At 54.2% G+C, this 25135-nt stretch overlaps 1 protein-coding gene across 1 annotated transcript in view; it reads left to right on the forward strand.

The window, feature by feature from the left end:
• LOC147095562 (zinc-alpha-2-glycoprotein-like) overlaps positions 1–25135 on the forward strand; it is a 199461-nt gene that overhangs the window by 165894 nt on the left and 8432 nt on the right. The gene's annotated exons all lie outside the window — the stretch shown is intronic.

Consider the following 25135-nt stretch of genomic DNA (forward strand, 5'->3'; position numbering starts at 1 on the left):
CGTTAACTGTTTCTCCACGGATGCTGCCGGGCCTGCTGAGTGTCTCCAGCATTTTCTGTTGTTATTTCAGATTTTCAGCGTCCGCAGTATTTTGCTATTGTCCCTTTTAAATGTTACAATTGAATCTGTTTCATCTGCCCTTTCAGGCAGTGCGTTCCAGATCACAACAACTCGCTCTGTAAAAAACTTCTCCTCATCTCCCCTCTGGTGCTTTTGTCAATGATCTTCAATCTGTGTCCTCTGGTTCCCGACCCTCCTGCCACTGGAAGCGGCTTCTCCTGATTTTAATCCTCGTGAGTCGTGGATAAAAGAAATATAAAGGAACGGCGGTGGGGCGGGGGGGAAGAGAGATTGGAGCCACAAAGGGAAGAGTGAGGAGAGGTTTAACTGTAGAATATGACCAGCACCAGGCTGCAGAGCGACTGAAATTAAAGGACACAGACATACAGCACCTGAGCAGATGCAGGTGGCTGGACGGGGGATCACACAGTCTCTCGGCAATACCGGAAATTCATGCTCTCAGCTCCTCAAATCCCCACAAAGGGAAGGCTGGCAAATCGTGGGCGTGTTGCATATCATGTCCAGCCTCGGCGCAGTGAGTGGTACTGGGAGGAAGGAGAGAAAATATTAATAGGTTTAAAAAAATCAACCAGTGCCAATGCAACAAGGGAAAGGTTAATGTTTTAGCAAGATATTGATTTATTTATGTCAGCCATCAAGGTGAGGGACATTGTGGGACTGAGTGGATGACTTCACAGTTCCACCACCCAGTGTCACCCACCAAACACGCTCGAGGGCAGATATGTGTTGACGTCGATCCAGAGTAACATTCCCTCCGCACAGCACATTCCACACTCCCGGGTCAGGAACACAGACTAGACCTGGAGTAACATTCCCTACACACAGCCCATTCCACACTCCCGGGTCAGGAACACAGACTAGACCCGGAGTAACATTCCCTCCACACAGCCCATTCCACACTCCCGGGTCAGGAACACAGACTAGACCTGGAGTAACATTCCCTACACACAGCCCATTCCGCACTCCCAGGTCAGGAACACAGACTAGACCCAGAGTAACATTCCCTCCACACAGCCCATTCCACACTCCCGGGTCAGGAACACAGACTAGACCCAGAGTAACATTCCCTCCACACAGCCCATTCCACACTCCCGGGTCAGGAACACAGACTAGACCCGGAGTAACATTCCATCCACACAGCCCATTCCGCACTCCCGGGTCAGGAACACAGACTAGACCCGGAGTAACATTCCCTCCACACAGCCCATTCCACACTCCCGGGTCAGGAACACAGACTAGACCCGGAATAACATTCCCTCCACACAGCCCATTCCACACTCCCGGGTCAGGATCACAGGCTAGACCGACAGTAACATTCCCTCCACACAGCCCATTCCACACTCCTGGATCAGGAACACAGACTAGACCCAGAGTAACATTCCGTCCACACAGCCCATTCCACACTCCCGGGTCAGGAACACAGACTAGACCTGGAGTAACATTCCCTCCACACAGCCCATTCCACACTCCCGGGTCAGGAACACAGACTAGACCTGGAGTAACATTCCCTCCACACAGCCCATTCCACACTCCCGGGTCAGGAACACAGACTAGACCCAGAGTAACATTCCGTCCACACAGCCCATTCCACACTCCCGGGTCAGGAACACAGACTAGACCGACAGTAACATTCCCTCCACACAGCCCATTCCACACTCCCGGGTCAGAAACACAGACTAGACCCGGAGTAACATTCCCTCTACACAGCCCATTCCACACTCCCGGGTCAGGAACACAGACTAGACCTGGAGTAACATTCCCTCCACACAGCCCATTCCACACTCCCGGGTCAGTAACACAGACTAGACCCAGAGTAACATTCCCTCTACATAGCCCATTCCACACTCCCGGGTCAGGAACACAGACTAGACCTGGAGTAACATTCCCTCCACACAGCCCATTCCACACTCCCGGGTCAGGAACACAGACTAGACCCAGAGTAACATTCCCTCCACACAGCCCATTCCACACTCCCGGGTCAGGAACACAGACTAGACCCGGAGTAACATTCCCTCCACACAGCCCATTCATCACTCCCGGGTCAGGAACACAGACTAGACCCGGAGTAACATTCCCTCCACACAGCCCATTCCACACTCCCGGGTCAGGAACACCGACTAGACCCGGAGTAACATTCCCTCCACACAGCCCATTCCACACTCCCGGGTCAGTAACACAGACTAGACCCAGTGTAACATTCCCTCCACACAGCCCATTCCACACTCCCGGGTCAGGAACACAGACTAGACCCGGAGTAACATTCCCTCCACACAGCCCATTCCACACTCCCGGGTCAGGAACATAGACAAGACCCAGAGTAACATTCCCTCTACACAGCCCATTCCACACTCCCGGGTCAGGAACACAGACTAGACCCAGAGTAACATTCCCTCTACACAGCCCATTCCACACTCCCAGGTCAGGAACACAGACTAGACCTGGAGTAACATTCCCTCCACACAGCCCATTCCACACTCCCGGGTCAGGAACACAGACTAGACCTGGAGTAACATTCCCTCCACACAGCCCATTCCACACTCCCGGGTCAGGAACACAGACTAGACCTGGAGTAACATTCCCTCCACACAGCCCATTCCACACTCCTGGGTCAGGAACACAGACTAGACCTGGAGTAACATTCCCTCCACACAGCCCATTCCACTCTCCCGGGTCAGGAACACAGACTAGACCCGGAGTAACATTCCCTCCACACAGCCCATTCCACACTCCCGGGTCAGGAACACAGACTAGACCCGGAGTAACATTCCCTCTACACAGCCCATTCCACACTCCCGGGTCAGGAACACAGACTGGACCCAGAGTAACATTCCCTCCACACAGCACATTCCACACTTCCGGGCCAGGAACACCGACTAGACCCAGAGTAACATTCCATCCACACAGCCCATTCCACACTCCCGGGTCAGGAACACCGACTAGACCCGGAGTAACATTCCCTCCACACAGCCCATTCCACACCCCAGGGTCAGGAACACCGACTAGACACAGAGTAACATTCCCTCCACACAGCCCATTCCACACTCCCGGGTCAGGAACACCGACTAGACACAGAGTAACATTCCATCCACACAGCCCATTCCACACCCCAGGGTCAGGAACACAGACTAGAACCGGAGTAACATTCCCTCCACACAGCCCATTCCACACTCCCGGCTCAGGAACACCGACTAGACAAGGAATAATTCCCTCCACACAGCCCATTCCACACTCCCGGGTCAGGAACACAGACTAGACCCAGAGTAACATTCCCTCCACACAGCCCATTCCACACTCCCGGGTCAGGAACACAGACTAGACCCGGAGTAACATTCCCTCCACACAGCCCATTCCACACCCCTGGGTGAGGAACACAGACTAGACCCGGAGTAACATTCCATCCACACAGCCCATTCCACACTCCCGGGTCAGGAACACAGACTAGACCCGGAGTAACATTCCCTCCACCCAGCCCATTCCACACCCCTGGGTGAGGAACACAGACTAGACCCGGAATAACATTCCCTCCACACAGCCCATTCCACACTCCCGGGTCAGGATCACAGGCTAGACCTGGAGTAACATTCCCTCCATATAGCACATTCCACACTCCCGGGTCAGGAACACAGACTAGACCTGGAGTAACATTCCCTCCACACAGCCCATTCCACACTCCCGGGTCAGGAACACAGACTAGACCTGGAGTAACATTCCCTCCACACAGCCCATTCCACGCTCCCGGGTCAGGAACACAGACTAGACCCGGAGTAACATTCCCTCTGCACAGCCCATTCCACACTCCCGGGTCAGGAACACAGACTAGACCTGGAGTAACATTCCCTCCACACAGCACATTCCACGCTCCCGGGTCAGGAACACAGACTGGACCCGGAGTAACATTCCCTCCACACAGCCCATTCCACACTCCCAGGTCAGGAACACAGACTAGACCTGGAGTAACATTCCCTCCACACAGCCCATTCCACACTCCCAGGTCAGGAACACAGACTAGACCTGGAGTAACATTCCCTCTACACAGCCCATTCCACACTCCCGGGTCAGGAACACAGACAAGACCCAGAGTAACATTCCCTCTACACAGCCCATTCCACACTCCCAGGTCAGGAACACAGACTAGACCTGGAGTAACATTCCCTCCACACAGCCCATTCCACACTCCCAGGTCAGGAACACAGACTAGACCTGGAGTAACATTCCCTCCACACAGCACATTCCATACTCCCGGGTCTGGAACACAGACTAGACCCGGAGTAACATTCCCTCCACACAGCCCATTCCACACTCCCGGGTCAGGATCACAGGCTAGACCGACAGTAACATTCCCTCCACACAGCCCATTCCACACTCCCGGGTCAGGAACACCGACTAGACCCGGAGTAACATTCCCTCTACACAGCCCATTCCACACTTCCGGGTCAGGAACACCGACTAGACCCAGAGTAACTTTCCCTCCACACAGCACATTCCACACTCCCGGGTCAGGAACACAGACTAGACTCAGAGTAACATTCCCTCTACACAGCCCATTCCACACCCCCGGGTCAGGAACACAGACTAGACCCAGAGTAACATTCCCTCTACACAGCCCAATCCACACTCCCGGGTCAGGAACACAGACTAGACCTGGAGTAAAATTCCCTCCACACAGCCCATTCCACACTCCCGGGTCAGGAACACAGACAAGACCCAGAGTAACATTCCCTCTACACAGCCCATTTCACACTCCCGGGTCAGGAACACAGACTAGACCTGGAGTAACATTCCCTCCACACAGCCCATTCCACACTCCCGGGTCAGGAACACAGACTAGACCCAGAGTAACATTCCCTCCACACAGCCCATTCCACACTCCCGGCTCAGGAACACTGACTAGACACGGAATAATTCCCTCCACACAGCCCATTCCACACTCCCGGGTCAGGAACACAGACTAGACCCAGAGTAACATTCCCTCCACACAGCCCATTCCACACTCCCGGCTCAGGAACACCGACTAGACCCGGAGTAACATTCCCTCTACACAGCCCATTCCACACTCCCGGGTCAGGAACACAGACTAGACCCGGAGTAACATTCCCTCCACACAGCCCATTCCACACTCCCGGGTCAGGAACACAGACAAGACCCAGAGTAACATTCCCTCTACACAAACCATTCCACACTCCCGGGTCAGGAACACAGACTAGACCCAGAGTAACATTCCCTCTACACAGCCCATTCCACACTCCCGGGTCAGGAACACAGACTAGACCTGGAGTAACATTCCCTCTACACAGCCCATTCCACACTCCCGGGTCAGGAACACAGACTAGACCTGGAGTAACATTCCCTCCACACAGCCCATTCCACACTCCCGGGTCAGGAACACAGACTAGACCTGGAGTAACATTCCCTCCACACAGCCCATTCCACACTGCCGGCTCAGGAAAACAGACTAGACCCGGAGTAACATTCCCTCCACACAGCCCATTCCACACTCCCGGGTCAGGAACACCGACTTGACACGGAAAAATTCCCTCCACACAGCACATTCCACACTTCCGGGTCAGGAACACCGACTAGACCCAGAGTAACTTTCCCTCTGCACTGCACATTCCACACTCCCGGGTCAGGAACACAGACTAGACTCAGAGTAACATTCCCTCTACACAGCCCATTCCACACTCCCGGGTCAGGAACACCGACTAGACCCAGAGTAACATTCCCTCTACACAGCCCATTCCACACTCCCGGGTCAGGAACACCGACTTGACACGGAAAAATTCCCTCCACACAGCACATTCCACACTTCCGGGTCAGGAACACCGACTAGACCCAGAGTAACTTTCCCTCTGCACTGCACATTCCACACTCCCGGGTCAGGAACACAGACTAGACTCAGAGTAACATTCCCTCCACACTGCACATTCCACACTCCCGGGTCAGGAACACAGATTAGACTCAGAGTAACATTCCCTCTACACAGCCCATTCCACACTCCCGGGTCAGGAACACCGACTAGACCTGGAGTAACATTCCCTCCACACAGCCCATTCCACACTCCTGGGTCAGGAACACAGACTAGACCTGGAGTAACATTCCCTCCACACAGCCCATTCCACTCTCCCGGGTCAGGAACACAGACTAGACCCGGAGTAACATTCCCTCCACACAGCCCATTCCACACTCCCGGGTCAGGAACACAGACTAGACCCGGAGTAACATTCCCTCTACACAGCCCATTCCACACTCCCGGGTCAGGAACACAGACTGGACCCAGAGTAACATTCCCTCCACACAGCACATTCCACACTTCCGGGCCAGGAACACCGACTAGACCCAGAGTAACATTCCATCCACACAGCCCATTCCACACTCCCGGGTCAGGAACACCGACTAGACCCGGAGTAACATTCCCTCCACACAGCCCATTCCACACCCCAGGGTCAGGAACACCGACTAGACACAGAGTAACATTCCCTCCACACAGCCCATTCCACACTCCCGGGTCAGGAACACCGACTAGACACAGAGTAACATTCCATCCACACAGCCCATTCCACACCCCAGGGTCAGGAACACAGACTAGAACCGGAGTAACATTCCCTCCACACAGCCCATTCCACACTCCCGGGTCAGGAACACAGACTAGACCCAGAGTAACATTCCCTCCACACAGCCCATTCCACACTCCCGGGTCAGGAACACAGACTAGACCCGGAGTAACATTCCCTCCACACAGCCCATTCCACACCCCTGGGTGAGGAACACAGACTAGACCCGGAGTAACATTCCATCCACACAGCCCATTCCACACTCCCGGGTCAGGAACACAGACTAGACCCGGAGTAACATTCCCTCCACCCAGCCCATTCCACACCCCTGGGTGAGGAACACAGACTAGACCCGGAATAACATTCCCTCCACACAGCCCATTCCACACTCCCGGGTCAGGATCACAGGCTAGACCTGGAGTAACATTCCCTCCATATAGCACATTCCACACTCCCGGGTCAGGAACACAGACTAGACCTGGAGTAACATTCCCTCCACACAGCCCATTCCACACTCCCGGGTCAGGAACACAGACTAGACCTGGAGTAACATTCCCTCCACACAGCCCATTCCACGCTCCCGGGTCAGGAACACAGACTAGACCCGGAGTAACATTCCCTCTGCACAGCCCATTCCACACTCCCGGGTCAGGAACACAGACTAGACCTGGAGTAACATTCCCTCCACACAGCACATTCCACGCTCCCGGGTCAGGAACACAGACTGGACCCGGAGTAACATTCCCTCCACACAGCCCATTCCACACTCCCAGGTCAGGAACACAGACTAGACCTGGAGTAACATTCCCTCCACACAGCCCATTCCACACTCCCAGGTCAGGAACACAGACTAGACCTGGAGTAACATTCCCTCTACACAGCCCATTCCACACTCCCGGGTCAGGAACACAGACAAGACCCAGAGTAACATTCCCTCTACACAGCCCATTCCACACTCCCAGGTCAGGAACACAGACTAGACCTGGAGTAACATTCCCTCCACACAGCCCATTCCACACTCCCAGGTCAGGAACACAGACTAGACCTGGAGTAACATTCCCTCCACACAGCACATTCCATACTCCCGGGTCTGGAACACAGACTAGACCCGGAGTAACATTCCCTCCACACAGCCCATTCCACACTCCCGGGTCAGGATCACAGGCTAGACCGACAGTAACATTCCCTCCACACAGCCCATTCCACACTCCCGGGTCAGGAACACCGACTAGACCCGGAGTAACATTCCCTCTACACAGCCCATTCCACACTTCCGGGTCAGGAACACCGACTAGACCCAGAGTAACTTTCCCTCCACACAGCACATTCCACACTCCCGGGTCAGGAACACAGACTAGACTCAGAGTAACATTCCCTCTACACAGCCCATTCCACACCCCCGGGTCAGGAACACAGACTAGACCCAGAGTAACATTCCCTCTACACAGCCCAATCCACACTCCCGGGTCAGGAACACAGACTAGACCTGGAGTAAAATTCCCTCCACACAGCCCATTCCACACTCCCGGGTCAGGAACACAGACAAGACCCAGAGTAACATTCCCTCTACACAGCCCATTTCACACTCCCGGGTCAGGAACACAGACTAGACCTGGAGTAACATTCCCTCCACACAGCCCATTCCACACTCCCGGGTCAGGAACACAGACTAGACCCAGAGTAACATTCCCTCCACACAGCCCATTCCACACTCCCGGCTCAGGAACACTGACTAGACACGGAATAATTCCCTCCACACAGCCCATTCCACACTCCCGGGTCAGGAACACAGACTAGACCCAGAGTAACATTCCCTCCACACAGCCCATTCCACACTCCCGGCTCAGGAACACCGACTAGACCCGGAGTAACATTCCCTCTACACAGCCCATTCCACACTCCCGGGTCAGGAACACAGACTAGACCCGGAGTAACATTCCCTCCACACAGCCCATTCCACACTCCCGGGTCAGGAACACAGACTAGACCCAGAGTAACATTCCCTCTACACAGCCCATTCCACACTCCCGGGTCAGGAACACAGACTAGACCTGGAGTAACATTCCCTCTACACAGCCCATTCCACACTCCCGGGTCAGGAACACAGACTAGACCTGGAGTAACATTCCCTCCACACAGCCCATTCCACACTCCCGGGTCAGGAACACAGACTAGACCTGGAGTAACATTCCCTCCACACAGCCCATTCCACACTGCCGGCTCAGGAAAACAGACTAGACCCGGAGTAACATTCCCTCCACACAGCCCATTCCACACTCCCGGGTCAGGAACACCGACTTGACACGGAAAAATTCCCTCCACACAGCACATTCCACACTTCCGGGTCAGGAACACCGACTAGACCCAGAGTAACTTTCCCTCTGCACTGCACATTCCACACTCTCGGGTCAGGAACACAGACTAGACTCAGAGTAACATTCCCTCTACACAGCCCATTCCACACTCCCGGGTCAGGAACACCGACTAGACCCAGAGTAACATTTCCTCCACACTGCACATTCCACACTCCCGGGTCAGGAACACAGATTAGACTCAGAGTAACATTCCCTCTACACAGCCCATTCCACACTCCCGGGTCAGGAACACCGACTAGACCCAGAGTAACATTCCCTCCACACTGCACATTCCACACTCCCGTGTCAGGAACACAGACTAGACCTGGAGTAAAATTCCCTCCACACAGCCCATTCCACACTCCCGGGTCAGGAACACAGACTAGACCCGGAGTCACATTCCCTCTACACAGCCCATTCCACACTCCCGGGTCAGGAACACCGACTAGACCCAGAGTAACTTTCCCTCTGCACAGCCCATTCCACACTCCCGGGTCAGGAACACCGACTAGACCCAGAGTAACATTCCCTCTACACAGCCCATTCCACACTCCCGGCTCAGGAAAACTGACTAGACCCAGAGTAACATTCCCTCTACACAGCCCATTCCACACTCCCGGGTCAGGAACACAGACTAGGCCCAGAGTAACATTCCCTCCACACAGCCCATTCCACACTCCCGGGTCAGGAACACAGAAAAGACCCAGAGTAACATTCCCTCCACACAGCCCATTCCACACTCCCGGGTCAGGAACACAGACTAGACCCAGAGTAACATTCCCTCCACACAGCCCATTCCACACTCCCGGGTCAGGAACACAGACTCGACCTGGAGTAACATTCACTCCACACAGCCCATTCCACACTCCCGGGTCAGGAACACAGACTCGACCTGGAGTAACATTCCCTCCACACAGACCATTCCACACTCCCGGGTCAGGAACACAGACTAGACCTGGAGTAACATTCCCTCCACACAGCCCATTCCACACTGCCGGCTCAGGAAAACAGACTAGACCCGGAGTAACATTCCCTCCACACAGCCCATTCCACACTCCCGGGTCAGGAACACCGACTTGACACGGAAAAATTCCCTCCACACAGCCCATTCCACACTCCCGGGTCAGGAACACCGACTACACCTGGAGTAACATTCCCTCCACACTGCACATTCCACACTCCCGTGTCAGGAACACAGACTAGACCTGGAGTAAAATTCCCTCCACACAGCCCATTCCACACTCCCGGGTCAGGAACACAGACTGGACCCAGAGTAACATTCCATCCACACAGCCCATTCCACACTCCCGGGTCAGGAACACAGACTAGACCCGGAGTAACATTCCCTCTACACAGCCCATTCCACACTCCCGGGTCAGGAACACCGACTAGACCCAGAGTAACTTTCCCTCTGCACAGCCCATTCCACACTCCCGGGTCAGGAACACCGACTAGACCCAGAGTAACATTCCCTCTACACAGCCCATTCCACACTCCCGGCTCAGGAAAACTGACTAGACCCAGAGTAACATTCCCTCTACACAGCCCATTCCACACTCCCGGGTCAGGAACACAGACTAGGCCCAGAGTAACATTCCCTCCACACAGCCCATTCCACACTCCCGGGTCAGGAACACAGAAAAGACCCAGAGTAACATTCCCTCCACACAGCCCATTCCACACTCCCGGGTCAGGAACACAGACTAGACCCAGAGTAACATTCCCTCCACACAGCCCATTCCACACTCCCGGGTCAGGAACACAGACTCGACCTGGAGTAACATTCACTCCACACAGCCCATTCCACACTCCCGGGTCAGGAACACAGACTCGACCTGGAATAACATTCCCTCCACACAGACCATTCCACACTCCCGGGTCAGGAACATTGACTAGACCCGGAATAATTCCCTCCACACAGCCCATTCCACACTCCCGGGTCAGGAACACAGACTAGACCCAGAGTAACATTCCCTCTACACAGCACATTCAACACTTCCGGGTCAGGAACACCGACTAGACCCAGAGTAACATTCCCTCCACACAGCACATTCCACACTCCCGGATCAGGAACACACACTAGACCTGGAGTAATATTCCCTCTACACAGCCCATTCCACACTCCCGGGTCAGGAACACAGACTAGACCCGGAGTAACATTCCCTCCACACAGCCCATTCCACACTCCCGGGTCAGGAACACAGACTAGACCCGGAGTAAAATTCCCTCGACACAGCCCATTCCACACTCCCGGGTCAGGAACACAGACTAGACCCGGAGTAACATTCCCTCCACACAGCCCATTCCACACTCCCGGGTCAGGAACACAGACTAGACCCGGAGTAACATTCCCTCCACACTGCCCATTCCACACTCTCCCGGGTCAGGAACACAGACAAGACCCAGAGTAACATTCCCTCCACACAGCCCATTCCACACTCCCGGGTCAGGAACACAGGCTAGACCCGGAGTAACATTCCCTCCACACAGCCCATTCCACACTCCCGGGTCAGGAACACAGGCTAGACCCGGAGTAACATTCCCTCCACACAGCACATTCCACACTTCCGGGTCAGGAAGACTGACTAGACCCAGAGTAACATTCCCTCTACACAGCCCATTCCACACTCCCGGATCAGGAACACAGACTAGACCTGGAGTAAAATTCCCTCTACACAGCCCATTCCACACTCCCGGGTCAGGAACACAGACTAGACCTGGAGTGACATTCCCTCCACACAGCCCATTCCACACTCCCGGGTCAGGAACACAGACTAGACCTGGAGTAACATTCCCTCCACACAGCCCATTCCACACTCCCGGGTCAGGAACACAGACTAGACCCAGAGTAACATTCCCTCCACAGAGCCCATTCCACACCTCCGGGTCAGGAACACAGACTAGACCTGGAGTAACATTCCCTCTACACAGCCCATTCTACACTCCCGGGTCAGGAACACAGACTAGGCCCAGAGTAACATTCCCTCTGCACAGCCCATTCCACACTCCCGTCTCAGGAACACTGACTAGACACGGAATAATTCCCTCCACACAGCCCATTCCACACTCCCGGGTCAGGAACACAGACTAGACCCAGAGTAACATTCCCTCTACACAGCCCATTCCACACTCCCGGGTCAGGAACACAGACTAGGCCCAGAGTAACATTCCCTCCACACAGCCCATTCCACACTCCCGGGTCAGGAACACAGACTAGACCCAGAGTAACATTCCCTCTACACAGCCCATTCCACACTCCCGGGTCAGGAACACAGACTAGGCCCAGAGTAACATTCCCTCTGCACAGCCCATTCCACACTCCCGGCTCAGGAACACCGACTAGACACGGAATAATTCCCTCCACACAGCCCATTCCACACTCTCCTGGGTCAGGAACACAGACTAGACCCAGAGTAACATTCCCTCTACACAGCCCATTCCACACTCCCGGGTCAGGAACACAGACTCGACCTGGAGTAACATTCACTCCACACAGCCCATTCCACACTCCCGCGTCAGGAACACAGACTAGACCCAGAGTAACGTTCCCTCCACACAGACCATTCCACACTCCCGGGTCAGGAACATTGACTAGACCCGGAATAATTCCCTCCAAGCAGCACATTCCACACTTCCGGGTCAGCAACACCGACTAGACCCAGAGTAACATTCCCTCTACACAGCCCATTCCACACTCCCGGGTCAGGAACACAGACTAGACCCAGAATAACATTCCCTCTACACAGCCCATTCCACACTCCCGGGTCAGGAACACCGACTAGACCCAGAGTAACATTCCCTCCACACAGCACATTCCACACTCCCGGATCAGGAACACACACTAGACCTGGAGTAACATTCCCTCCACACAGCCCATTCCGCACTCCCGGGTCAGGAACACAGACTAGACCCAGAGAAACATTCCCTCCACGCAGCCCATTCCACACTCCCGGGTCAGGAACACAGACTAGACCCGGAGTAACATGCCCTCCACACAGCCCATTCCGCACTCCCGGGTCAGGAACACAGACTAGACCCGGAGTAACATTCCATCCACACAGCCCATTCCACACTCCCGGGTCAGGAACACAGACTAGACCCGGAGTAACATTCCCTCTACACAGCCCATTCCACACTCCCAGGTCAGGAACACAGACTAGACCCGGAATAACATTCCCTCCACACAGCCCATTCCACACTCCCGGGTCAGGATCATCGGCTAGACCCAGAGAAACATTCCCTCCACATAGCACATTCCACACTCCCGGGTCAGGAACACAGACTAGACCTGGAGTAACATTCCCTCCACACAGCCCATTCCACACACCCGGGTCAGGAACACAGACTAGACCTGGAGTAACATTCCCTCCACATAGCACATTCCACACTCCCGGGTCAGGAACACAGACTAGACCTGGAGTAACATTCCCTCCACACAGCCCATTCCACACTCCCGGGTCAGGAACACAGACTAGACCCGGAGTAACATTCCCTCTACACAGCCCATTCCACACTCCCGGGTCAGGAACACAGACAAGACCCAGAGTAACATTCCCTCTACACAGCCCATTCCACACTCCCGGGTCAGGAACACAGACTAGACCTGGAGTAACATTCCCTCCACACAGCCCATTCCACACTCCCGGGTCAGGAACACAGACTGGACCCAGAGTAACATTCCCTCCACACAGCCCATTCCACACTCCCGGGTCAGGAACACAGACTAGACCCGGAGTAACATTCCCTCCACACAGCCCATTCCACACTCCCGGGTCAGGAACACAGACAAGACCCGGAGTAACATTCCCTCTACACAGCCCATTACACACTCCCGGGTCAGGAACACAGACTAGACCTGGAGTAACATTCCCTCCACACAGCCCATTCCACACTCCCGGGTCAGGAACACAGACAAGACCCAGAGTAACATTCCCTCCACACAGCCCATTCCACACTCCCGGGTCAGGAACACAGACTAGACCTGGAGTAACATTCCCTCCACACAGCCCATTCCACACCCACGGGTCAGGAACACAGACTAGACCTGGAGAAACATTCCCTCCACACAGCCCATTCCACACTCCCGGGTCTGGAACACAGACTAGACCCAGAGTAACATTCCCTCCACACAGCCCATTCCACACTCCTGGTTCAGGAACACAGACCAGACCCAGAGTAACATTCCCTCCACACAGCCCATTCCACACTCCCGGGTCAGGAACACAGACTAGACCCAGAGTAACATTCCCTCTACACAGCCCATTCCACACTCCCGGGTCAGGAACACCGAGTAGACCCAAAGTAACATTCCCTCCACACAGCCCATTCCACACTCCCGGGACAGGAACACAGACTAGACCTGGAGTAACATTCCCTCCACACAGCCCATTCCACACTCCCGGGTCAGGAACACAGACTAGACCCGGAGTAACATTCCCTCTACACAGCCCATTCCACTCTCCCGGGTCAGGAACACAGACAAGACCCAGAGTAACATTCCCTCTACACAGCCCATTCCACACTCCTGGGTCAGGAAAACCGACTAGACGCAGAACAACATTCCCTCCACACAGCACATTCCACACTCCCGGATCAGGAACACAGACTAGACCCAGAGTAACATTCCCTCTACACAGCCCATTCCACACTCCCGTGTCAGGAACACAGACTAGACCTGGAGTAACATTCCCTCCACACAGCCCATTCCACACTCCCGGGTCAGGAACACAGACTAGACCCAGAGTAACATTCCCTCCACACAGCCCATTCCACACGCCCGGGTCAGGAACACAGACTAGACCTGGAGTAACATTCCCTCCACACAGCCCATTCCACACTCCCGTGTCAGGAACACAGACTAGACCTGGAGTAACATTCCCTCCACACAGCCCATTTCACACTCACGGGTCAGAAACACAGACTAGACCTGGAGTAACATTCCCTCCACACAGCCCATTCTACACTCCCGGCTCAGGAACACCGACTAGACACGGAATAATTCCCTCCACACAGCCCATTCCACACTCTCCTGGGTCAGGAACACAGACTAGACCCAGAGTAACATTCCCTCCACACAGCCCATTCCACACTCCCGGGTCAGGAACACAGACTCGACCTGGAGTAACATTAACTCCACACAGCCCATTCCACACTCCCGGGTCAGGAACACAGACTAGACCCAGAGTAACATTCCCTCCACACAGACCATTCCACACTCCCGGGTCAGGAACATTGACTAGACCCGGAATAATTCCCTCCACACAGCACATTCCACACTCCCGGGTCAGGAACACCGACTAGACCCAGAGTAACATTCCCTCTACACAGCCCATTCCACACTCCCGGGTCAGGAACACCGACTAGACCCAGAGTAACATTCCCTCCACACAGCACATTCCACACTCCCGGATCAGGAACACACACTAGACCTGGAGTAACATTCCCTCCACACAGCCCATTCCGCACTCCCGTGTCAGGAACACAGACTAGACCCAGAGAAACATTCCCTCCACACAGCCCATTCCACACTCCCGGGTCAGGAACACAGACTAGACCCGGAGTAACATTCCCTCCACACAGCCCATTCCACACTCCCGGGTCAGGAACACACACTAGACCTGGAGTAACATTCCCTCCACACAGCCCATTCCGCACTCCCGTGTCAGGAACACAGACTAGACCCAGAGTAACATTCCCTCTACACAGCCCATTCCACACCTCCGGCTCAGGAACACAGACTAGACCCGGAGTAACATTCCATCCACACAGCCCATTCCACACTCCCGGGTCAGGAACACAGACTAGACCCGGAGTAACATTCCCGCTACACAGCCCATTCCACACTCCCAGGTCAGGAACACAGACTGGACCCGGAATAACATTCCCTCCACACAGCCCATTCCACACTCCCGTGTCAGGATCATAGGCTAGACCCAGAGTAACATTCCCTCCACATAGCACATTCCACACTCCCTGGTCAGGAACACAGACTAGACCTGGAGTAACATTCCCTCCACACAGCCCATTCCACACTCCCGGGTCAGGAACACAGACTAGACCTGGAGTAACATTCCCTCTACAGAGCCCATTCCACACTCCCGGGTCAGGAACACAGACTAGACCTGGAGTAACATTCCCTCTACACAGCCCATTCCACACTCCCGGGTCAGGAACACAGACTAGACCTGGAGTAACATTCCCTCCACACAGCCCATTCCACACTCCCGGGTCAGGAACACAGACAAGACCCAGAGTAACATTCCCTCCACACAGGCCATTCCACACTCCCGGGTCAGGAACACAGACAAGACCTGGAGTAACATTCCCTCCACACAGCACATTCCACACTCCCGGGTCAGGAACACCGACTAGACCCGGAATACTTCCCTCCACACAGCCCATTCCACACTCCCGGGTCAGGAACACCGACTAGACCCAGAATAACATTCCCTCCACACAGCACATTCCACACTCCCGGATCAGGAACACAGACTAGCCCCAGAGTAACATTCCCTCTGCACAGCCCATTCCACACTCCCGGGTCAGGAACACAGACTAGACCTGGAGTAAAATTCCCTCCACACAGCCCATTCCACACTCCCGGGTCAGGAACACAGACAAGACCCAGATTAACATTCCCTCCACACAGCCCATTACACACTCCCGGGTCAGGAACACAGACTAGACCCGGAGTAACATTCCCTCCACACAGCCCATTCCACACTCCCGGGTCAGGAACACAGACTAGACCTGGAGTAAAATTCCCTCCACACAGCCCATTCCACACTCCCGGGTCAGGAACACAGACAAGACCCAGATTAACATTCCCTCCACACAGCCCATTCCACACTACCGGCTCAGGAACACAGACTAGACCCGGAGTAACATTCCCTCCACACAGCCCATTCCACACTCCCGGGTCAGGAACACAGACTAGACCTGGAGTAAAATTCCCTCCACACAGCCCATTCCACACTCCCGGCTCAGGAACACTGACTAGACCTGGAGTAACATTCCCTCCACACAGCCCATTCCACACTCCCGGGTCAGGAACACAGACTATGCCCAGAGTAACATTCCCTCCACACAGCCCATTCCATACTCCCGGGTCAGGAACACAGACAAGACCCGGAGTAACATTCCCTCTACACAGCCCATTCCACACTCCCGGGTCAGGAACACAGACAAGACCCGGAGTAACATTCCCTCTACACAGCCCATTCCACACTCCCGGGTCAGGAACACAGACTAGACCTAGAGTAACATTCCCTCCACACAGCCCATTCCACACTCCTGGATCAGGAACACCGACTAGACCTGGAGTAACATTCCCTCCACACAGCCCATTCCACACTCCCGGGTCAGGAACACAGACTAGACCCAGAGTAACATTCCCTCCACACAGCCCATTCCACACCCCCGGTTCAGGAACACAGAATAGACCCAGAGTAACATTCCCTCCACACAGCCCATTCCACACTCCCGGGTCAGGAAAATCTGACTAGACCCGGAATAATTCCCTCCACACAGCACATTCCACACTCCCGTGTCAGGAACACAGACTAGACCTGGAGTAAAATTCCCTCCACACAGCCCATTCCACACTCCCGGGTCAGGAACACAGACTAGACCTGGAGTAACATTCCCTCTACACAGCCCATTCCACACTCCCAGGTCAGGAACACAGACTAGACCCGGAGTAACATTCCCTCTACACAGCCCATTCCACACTCCCAGGTCAGGAACACAGACTAGACCTGGAGTAACATTCCCTCTACACAGCCCATTCCACACTCCCAGGTCAGGAACACAGACTAGACCCGGAGTAACATTCCCTCTACACAGCCCATTCCACACTCCCGGGTCAGGAACACAGACAAGACCCAGAGTAACATTCCCTCTGCACAGCCCATTCCACACTCCCGGGTCAGGAACACAGACTAGACCTGGAGTGACATTCCCTCCACACAACCCAATCCACACTCCCGGGTCAGGAACACAGACTAGACCCGGAGTAACATTCCCTCCACACAGCACATTCCACACTCCCGGGTCAGGAACACAGACTAGACCCGGAGTAACATTTCCTCTACACAGCCCATTCCACACTCCCGGGTCAGGAACACAGACTAGACCCAGAGTAACATTCCCTCTACACAGCCCATTCCACACTTTCGGGTCAGGAACACAGACTAGACCCGGAGTAACATTTCCTCTACACAGCCCATTCCACACTCCCGGGTCAGGAACACAGACTAGACCCAGAGTAACATTCCCTCTACACAGCCCATTCCACACTTTCGGGTCAGGAACACAGACTAGACCCGGAGTAACATTCCCTCTACACAGCCCATTCCACACTCCCGGGTTAGGAACACAGTCTAGACCCGGAGTAACATTCCCTCTACACAGCCCATTCCACACTCCCGGGTTAGGAACACAGTCTAGACCCGGAGTAACATTCCCTCCACACAGCCCATTCCACACTCCCGGGTCAGGAACACAGACGAGACATAGTGTAACATTCCCTCCACACAGCCCATTCCACACTCCCGGGTCAGGAACACAGACTAGACCCAAAGTAACATTCCCTCCACACAGCCCATTCCACACTCCCGGGTCAGGAACACAGACTAGACCCAGAGTAACATTCCCTCTACACAGCCCATTCCACACTCCCAAGTCAGGAACACCGACTAGACCCAGAGTAACATTCCCTCTACACAGCCGATTCCACACTTCCGGGTCAGGAACACAGACTGGGCCCGGAGTAACATTCCCTCCACACAGCCCATTCCACACTCCCGGGTCAGGAACACAGACTGGACCCGGAGTAACATTCCCTCTACACAGCCCATTCCACACTCCCAGGTCAGGAACACAGACTAGACCCGGAGTAACATTCCCTCTACACAGCCCATTCCACACTCCCGGGTCAGGAACACAGACTAGACACAGAGTAACATTCCCTCTACACAGCCCATTCCACACTCCCGGGTCAGGAACACCGACTAGACCTGGAGTAACATTCCCTTCCCACAGCCCATTCCACACTCCCAGGTCAGGAACACAGACTAGACCCGGAGTAACATTCCCTCCACACAGCCCATTCCACACTCCCGGGTCAGGAACACCGACTAGACCTGGAGTAACATTCCCTCTACACAGCCCATTCCACACTCCCAGGTCAGGAACACAGACTAGACCTGGAGTAACATTCCCTCCACACAGCCCATTCCACACTCCCAGGTCAGGAACACAGACTAGACCTGGAGTAACATTCCATCCACACAGCCCATTCCACACTCCCGGGTCAGGAACACAGACTAGACCTGGAGTAACATTCCATCCACACAGCCCATTCCACACTCCCGGGTCAGGAACACAGACTAGACCCGGAGTATCATTCCCTCCACACAGCCCATTCCACACGCCCGGGTCAGGAACACAGACTAGACCCAGAGTAACATTCCCTCCACACAGCCCATTCCACACGCCCGGGTCAGGAACACAGACTAGACCCGGAGTAACATTCACTCCACACAGCCCATTCCACACTCCCGGGTCAGGAACACAGTCTAGACCCAGAGTAACATTCCCTCCACACAGCCCATTCCACACTCCCGGGTCAGGAACACAGACTAGACCCGGAGTAACATTCCCTCCACACAGCCCATTCCACACTCCCGGGTCAGGAACACAGAATAGACCCGGAGTAACATTCCCTCCACACAGCCCATTCCATACTCCCGGGTCAGGAACACAGACTAGATCCGGAGTAACATTCCCTCTACACAGCCCATTCCACACTCCCGGGTCAGGAACACAGACTAGACCCGGAGTAACATTCCCTCTACACAGCCCATTCCACACTCCCGGGTCAGGAACACAGACTAGACCCGGAGTAACATTCCCTCTACACAGCCCATTCCACACTCCCGGGTCAGGAACACAGACAAGACCCGGAGTAACATTCCCTCCACACAGCCCATTCCACACTCCCAGGTCAGGAACACAGACTAGACCCAGAGTAACATTCCATCCACACAGCCCATTCCACACTCCCAGGTCAGGAACACAGACTAGACCCAGAGTAACATTCCCTCCACACAGCCCATTCCACACTCCCGGGTCAGGAACACCGAGTAGACCCGGAGTAACATTCCCTCCACACAGCCCATTCCACACTCCCGGGTCAGGAACACAGACTGGGCCCGGAGTAACATTCCCTCTACACAGCCCATTCCACACTCCCGGGTCAGGAACACAGACTAGACCCAGAGTAACATTCCCTCTACACAGCCGATTCCACACTTCCGGGTCAGGAACACAGACTGGGCCCGGAGTAACATTCCCTACACACAGCCCATTCCACACTCCCGGGTCAGGAACACCGACTAGACCCGGAGTAACATTCCCTCCACACAGCCCATTCCACACTCCCGGGTCAGGAACACAGACTAGACCCGGAGTAACATTCCCTCCACACAGCCCATTCCACACTCCTGGGTCAGGAACACAGACTAGAACCAGAGTAACATTCCCTCCACATAGCCCATTCCACACTCCCGGGTCAGGAACACAGACTAGACCCAGAGTAACACTCCCTCCACACAGCCCATTCCACACTCCCGGGTCAGGAACACAGTCTAGACCCAGAGTAACATTCCCTCCACATAGCCCATTCCACACTCCCGGGTCAGGAACACAGACTAGACCCAGAGTAACACTCCCTCTACACAGCCCATTCCACACTCCCGGGTCAGGAACACAGACTAGACCCGGAGTAACATTCCCTCTACGCAGCCCATTCCACACTCCCGGGTCAGGAACACAGACTAGACCCAGAGTAACATTCCCTCCACACAGCCCATTCCACACTCCCGGGTCAGGAACACAGACTAGACCCAGAGTAACATTCCCTCCACACAGCCCATTCCACACTCCCGGGTCAGGAACACAGTCTAGACCCAGAGTAACATTCCCTCTACGCAGCCCATTCCACACTCCCGGGTCAGGAGCACAGACTAGACCCGGAGTAACATTCCCTCTACACAGCCCATTCCACACTCCTGGATCAGGAACACAGACTAGACCCAGAGTAACATTCCCTCTACACAGCCCATTCCACACTCCCAGGTCAGGAACACAGACTAGACCTGGATTAACATTCCCTTCCCACAGCCCATTCCACACTCCCGGGTCAGGAACACAGACTAGACCCAGAGTAACATTCCCTCCACACAGCCCATTCCACACTCCCGGGTAAGGAACACAGACTAGACCCGGAGTAACATTCCCTCCACACAGCCCATTCCACACTCCCGGGTCAGGAACACCGACTCGACCTGGAGTAACATTCCCTCTACACAGCCCATTCCACACTCCCAGGTCAGGAACACAGACTAGACCCGGAGTAACATTCCCTCTACACAGCCCGTTCCACACTCCTGGGTCAGGAACACAGTCTAGACCCGGAGTAACATTCCCTCCACACAGCCCATTCCACACTCCCGGGTCAGGAACACCGACTAGACCTGGAGTAACATTCCCTCTACACAGCCCATTCCACACTCCCGGGTCAGGAACACAGACTAGACCCAGAGGAACATTCCCTCCACACAGCCCATTCCACACTCCCAGGTCAGGAACACAGACTAGACCCGGAGTAACATTCCCTCCACACAACCCAATCCACACTCCCGGGTCAGGAACACAGAATAGACCCGGAGTAACATTCCCTCCACACAGCCCATTCCACACTCCCGGGTCAGGAACACAGACTAGACCCAGAGTAACATTCCCTCTACACAGCCCATTCCACACTTTCGGGTCAGGAACACAGACTAGACCCGGAGTAACATTCCCTCTACACAGCCCATTCCACACTCCCGGGTTAGGAACACAGCCTAGACCCGGAGTAACATTCCCTCCACACAGCCCATTCCACACTCCCGGGTTAGGAACACAGCCTCGACCCGGAGTAACATTCCCTCCACACAGCCCATTCCACACTCCCGGGTCAGGAACACAGACTAGGCCCAGAGTAACATTCCCTCCACACAGCCCATTCCACACTCCCGGGTTAGGAACACAGCCTAGACCCGGAGTAACATTCCCTCCACACAGCCCATTCCACACTCCCGGGTCAGGAACACAGACTAGACCTGGAGTAACATTCCCTCCACACAGCCCATTCCACACTCCCGGGTCAGGAACACCGACTAGACCTGGAGTAACATTCCCTCTACACAGCCCATTCCACACTCCCGGGTCAGGAACACAGACTAGACCCAGAGGAACATTCCCTCCACACAGCCCATTCCACACTCCCAGGTCAGGAACACAGACTAGACCCGGAGTAACATTCCCTCCACACAACCCAATCCACACTCCCGGGTCAGGAACACAGAATAGACCCGGAGTAACATTCCCTCCACACAGCACATTCCACACTCCCGCGTCTGGAACACAGACTAAACCCGGAGTAACATTCCCTCTACACAGCCCATTCCACACTCCCGGGTCAGGAACACAGACTAGACCCAGAGTAACATTCCCTCTACACAGCCCATTCCACACTTTCGGGTCAGGAACACAGACTAGACCCGGAGTAACATTCCCTCTACACAGCCCATTCCACACTCCCGGGTTAGGAACACAGCCTAGACCCGGAGTAACATTCCCTCCACACAGCCCATTCCACACTCCCGGGTTAGGAACACAGCCTCGACCCGGAGTAACATTCCCTCCACACAGCCCATTCCACACTCCCGGGTTAGGAACACAGCCTAGACCCGGAGTAACATTCCCTCCACACAGCCCATTCCACACTCCCGGGTCAGGAACACCGAGTAGACCCAAAGTAACATTCCCTCCACACAGCCTATTCCACACTCCCGGGTCAGGAACACAGACTAGACCCGGAGTAACATTCCCTCTACACAGCCCATTCCACACTCCCAAGTCAGGAACACCGACTAGACCCAGAGTAACATTCCCTCTACACAGCCGATTCCACACTTCCGGGTCAGGAACACAGACTGGGCCCGGAGTAACATTCCCTACACACAGCCGATTCCACACTTCCGGGTCAGGAACACCGACTAGACCCAGAGTAACATTCCCTCTACACAGCCGATTCCACACTTCCGGGTCAGGAACACAGACTGGGCCCGGAGTAACATTCCCTCCACACAGCCCATTCCACGCTCCCGGGTCAGGAACACAGACTAGACCCAGAGTAACATTCCCTCTACACAGCCCATTCCACACTGCTCGGTGAGGAACATGTTAAACTGCTTTCTTCTTCTAATTTCTTTTGTTACTTTAATCACCAGAGTACGCACACATTCAGTTGCAACAATGCAGGAATGGGCCTTTATTGAAACATCATCCTACCCAATTCCTGTATGAATGCTCAAGGCTTCAATAAGACATCATACTACACAATTCCAGCATAAGAGAGCTGCATACAGAGACTCACTAACACTTTCCACCATCTACAAGGCAGAAGTAAGGAGTGTGATGGAATACTCTCCACTTGCCTGGATGAGTGCAGCTCCAAAAACACTCAAGATGCTCGACACCATCCAGGACAAAGCAGTCCACTTGATTGGTACCCCATCCACCACCCTAAACATTCACTCCCTCCACCACCGGCGTACCATGGCTGCAGTGTGTACCATCTACAAGATGCACTGCAACAACTCACCAAGGCTTCTTTGGCAGCACCTCCCAAACCCACGACCTCTACCACCTAGAAGGACAAAGGCAGCAGGCGCATGGGAACACCAGCACCTCCAAGTTTCCCTCCAAGTCGCACACCATCCTGACTTGGAAGTATATCCCTTCATTGTCGTTGGGTCAAAATCCTGGAACTCCCTCCCTAACAGCACTGTGTGAGTACCATCACCACACGGACTGCAGCGGTTCAAGAAGGCGGCTCACCACCACCTTTTCAAGGGCAGTTAGGGACGGGCAATAAATGCTGGCCCTGCCAGCGACGCCCACATCCCATAAACAAATAAAAAAAACTTCTTATCCCATTTCCTCCTTTGGTCTCTACCTTCCATGCACACCACCAATAAATCATAGTAAAACAAAGATACATGCAAGTGACAACAGGATAACAACATGAACCCAACAAACATGCACTTAACTCTTCTCAATCTCTTCCAATCATTTTATTGCCATGGTTGCACTGACCTCTGAAACTTTTCTCAGTCCCATAAACACAAGTGACAAAACTGACATATTCCAGACCTGCACAGACCTGGCTGAGCAACTTTCACACGTTCCATCACCCTGCTTACCTGTGCAGATACATTAGTCTTAAGCCTGCTCACACAATACGTAGCTCACAAGCTAGGCTCAGCAGAAGGCTGTTTTAACTCTCCGTGTGCTGGTCCCACAGACAGCCCAGAAAGGACATCGGGGTACTCAGGTAGTGTGAACCCTCGTTCCCACAGAACACAGTCTTGATCCAGAATAACATTCCCTATACTCAGCCCCATTTCCTCACACTCCCAGGTCATACGGCACAGAAGGAGGCCATTCGGCCCATCGAGTCCGTGCTAGCTCTCTGCAGAGCAATCCAGTCAGTCCCATTCCCCGGCTCTATCACCGTAGCCCTGCAAGTTTATTTCCCTCAAGTGCCTATCCAGTATCCCCTTGAAAACATTGAGTGTCTCCGCTTCCACCACTTCCGTCGGCAGCGAGTTCCAGAGCCTCACCACTCGCTGTGTAAAGAAGTTTTTCCTCACATCCCCCCTGTATCTCTTGCTGAAAACCTTAAATCTGTGTCCCCTAGTCCTTGTACCATCAACTAGTGGGACCAACACTTCCCTTTCTAGCCTATCCAAACCCGTCATAATCTTGTACACCTCTATCAAATCACCCCTCAACCTCCTTTGTTCTAATGAAAACAAATTCAGCTTCTCCAACCTGTCCTTGTAGCGAAGATCCCCCATCCCTGGAACCATTCTGGTAAATCTCCTCTGCACCCTCTCAAGGACCTTCACATCCTTCCTGAAGTGAGGTGACCAGAACTGGATGCAATACTCCATTTGTGGCCTAACCAACACGTTATAAAGGTTCAGCATAACTTCTCTACTTTTGTACTCAATACCTCTATTTATGAAACCCAAG

Source organism: Somniosus microcephalus, unplaced genomic scaffold (genome assembly GCF_052327205.1).
Source record: "Somniosus microcephalus isolate GS21.2 unplaced genomic scaffold, FLI_Smic_1.0 unresolved_chr1, whole genome shotgun sequence".
In the NCBI taxonomy this organism is placed as follows: domain Eukaryota; kingdom Metazoa; phylum Chordata; class Chondrichthyes; order Squaliformes; family Somniosidae; genus Somniosus; species Somniosus microcephalus.